General features: G+C 42.7%; 1 non-coding gene across 1 annotated transcript; it reads left to right on the top strand.

Moving 5' to 3' along the window:
• Nucleotides 1–2586: 2586 nt before the first annotated feature.
• Nucleotides 2587–2751, top strand: LOC135533655 (U1 spliceosomal RNA). Its single transcript, XR_010454567.1, has one exon. It is a non-coding gene; the product is annotated as a U1 spliceosomal RNA (small nuclear RNA).
• Nucleotides 2752–3119: the final 368 nt, after the last annotated feature.

Below are 3119 nucleotides of genomic sequence, written 5' to 3'. Positions count from 1 at the left end.
GTGTGTGTGTGTGTGTGTGTGTGTGTGTGTGTGTGTGTGTGTGTGTGTGTGTGTGTGTGTGTGTGTGTGTGTGTGTGTGTGTGTGTGTGTGTGTGTGTGTGTGTGTGTTAGAGAGCTTTTCTTTGACTGTTGCAGGTTTGCAGGTTATGTACATTAAAATACCTTTTGGGTGAATTTAACCACTTCCGGTTGCTCCAGGAAGCTTAGAATCGACACAGGTAGACCACATAGTGGCCTGATGGATTGTCATTGAAGACAGGTTCATAAGGCATTATTAACCCACACAGGCTCTAGGTTAAATTTAGGGGAGCAGGCAATGTATTCCTATGGGGAGAGATGTCATTGTAATCGGTGAGATCAAAAAACCCTGTTGTACTGTTAAGGGTTAATGCCACACGGTCAAGGTTAGGCTTGCACAGATCGGGAGGACCTCAGGAACATACCTGAGGACGAATTGTGCTTCTCCCCCAAACGGTTCTCTCACTGTCATCCAAAAGCAAATTACATTTCGGGCCAGGCTTCATTTTGGGCTTTCTTTTTTTCAAGGTCGCTGCACTCAGAGCGAGCTATGGTCAAGTGGGGCATCTCGTTGAACTCGGCACGGCCTTGAGAATATAGAAATGCCATTGTAGGCTCTGTGTGTCTTTATGCACCGCACTTTGTCACTCCATCCTTTCTGTTTATGTGTGTGTGTGTGTGTGTGTGTGTGTGTGTGTGTGTGTGTGTGTGTGTGTGTGTGTGTGTGTGTGTGTGTGTGTGTGTGTGTGTGTGTGTGTGTGTGTGTGTGTGTGTGTGTGTGTGTGTGTGTGTGTGTGTGAGAGAGAGAGAGAGAGAGCTTTTCTTTGACATCTGTTGGGAGAAATGACTGACTTCATGAGGGTTGCCTAATCACACATATGAAGTTTTGAAAAGATCTTTTTAACCCTTCAAAACAGCAACTATGACACCATTTTAAGGCACTTCTGGTTTACACAGGAAGCTGAAAGTGAACACATATCCTCCTTCGCGTATGCAATTATAGAATTTTGAGTTTTAAGTCTTTATGTTAAGAACTGACTTATTTACGGAGGGTTTAGTGAGTGTGTGTTATTTCAGAAAATCACAGAAATCTGGCAGAGCTCCGAAGCAGACTTTAAAAAGATTCGTATGAACACGCTGCAACTGGATCTGTAACTGTTTAAAAAAAATACACCTATTTTTGAACATCACCAATTTGACATTGTACGATTTCTCTTAAATGACGATAGATAAATTGCTGGTTCTTTTTTTATTGACACCGGAGGTTCCTTTACTTTGACGTGAAGTGGAAAAATGATTGCTCTGTTTTCATTTTGGACCTTTAATCCCAGAAAAATGGCCATAACTCAAAAACCGCTGAGGCCTAGACGCCATCTTGTTCAGGGGCCAACTGCCCGTTATGCCAAACCTGTGCTCACCAATTTTCGGCTTCAAAATATTTTCCGTTTACGAGAAAAGGCCACGTCGTGATTCGTGATGTTTTATACATTTGCAATATGATTCCATTCGCCCTCTTGTGGGATTTACCGGGACAGTGGAAAAATGACCAAAATTTGATTATTTTATAAAACGGAAACCGAATGTCCGAGAGAGTTCGTTTGATGACTTCCTGGAAGATCCGGCCCAAATGTTTTCGAACGTCTAGTAAGGGACAGTACATTTGCAATGTGGACTTTCTCACTAGCCATATGGCAAATGTCAAAATGTTCTTAAGGTATGGAAGCGCATGGGGCTGCATTTCGCAACATGATGTTTCCACAAAATGCCAACAATGTTTGGCAACAGACAAATGTTTCCATCTTTCGATTGGTCCACAACGTCTATTTCACAACTGACTTCAAAGATCTTCATAAGCCCGGTCAGTTGACTCAAGTCTTCCTCAAGCCTGCTGCCAAGCAACGGTTTATCATTAAACAAGGCATCAGGGGAGAGCGCAAACGTAGTCCCCCACTACCATAAATTATGCAATTGAGATTTCCACATTTGGGAAATTCACAGGGGTCAGCACAATAATCATTACTGAATGCAGCTTGTGTGTGCTTGGTACTCCTTCGCCCTGTTCAAATGATCAAAGGAAATAATGCTGGTGAGGAGTGGAACTGGACTGATGTCTGATGGCCCTGTGTTTTCCATGGTGGAATTAGAACCCTTCTTTTACGGAGTAAATCAAAAGCACAAGAGAATGTGAGATGTTATCGATAATAAATCAATTGGTTTCATGCATTTGTCTGTGTGTGTGTGTGTGTGTGTGTGTGTGTGTGTGTGTGTGTGTGTGTGTCTGAATGTGATTGTATTTCGTCACATTGCATACATTTGTGATATCAGACAGGTTTAAAAAGTCATTGGAGATTTTTTTCTACAGTGTTGCATGATGGGAATCTCGTGCTTCACTGATATAGTCTAGTAAACAAAATAAACTACTTTTTCACCACTCTGTCTGCAAGTTCATTCCTAAACGGCATTTAACGCAGGTCGATGTGATGTGAAATTATCAGAACACAAAGTGGTTACCGTCAGCCGAAAATGTTGGCACTGGAGAGAGTTGCCCTCCACTGATGTATTCAAGTCATACTTACCTGGCAAGGGAGATACTGTGATCAAAAAGGCAGTTCACCCTGGGCGAGGCTCAGCCATTGCACTCCGGCTGTGCTGACCCCTGCGAATTTCCCAAATGTGGAAATCTCGATTGCATGTTTTATGGTAGTGGAGGGACTGCGTTCGCGCTCTCCCCTGATATGTCTTGTTGAATGATAAACTGTTGCTTGGCGGCAGGCTTGAGGAAGACTTGAGTCAACTCACCAGGCTTATGAAGATCTTTGAAGTCACTTTTGAAAGAGATGTTGTGGACCAATCGAAATGTGGAAACATTTATCTGGAGCCAAACATTGTTGGCATTTTGTGGAAACATCATGTTGCGAAATGCAGCCCCATTGCGCTTCCAATATGAAATTGTCCATTCATGCACTAGTCCGCCTCGGCACAGAACAATGCACTAGGATTTCAACATTCTTTTGTGTATTTATTCTGGCTTGTAGGATAGCTGCATGGGAAACTGTTGCTCATGATGTATTTGTCAGGAGTCATATCATTAAACAAGACAT

This window comes from Oncorhynchus masou, unplaced genomic scaffold (assembly GCF_036934945.1).
Source record: "Oncorhynchus masou masou isolate Uvic2021 unplaced genomic scaffold, UVic_Omas_1.1 unplaced_scaffold_2562, whole genome shotgun sequence".
Lineage (NCBI taxonomy): Eukaryota > Metazoa > Chordata > Actinopteri > Salmoniformes > Salmonidae > Oncorhynchus > Oncorhynchus masou.
This window is presented reverse-complemented; position numbering and strand designations above follow the sequence as displayed.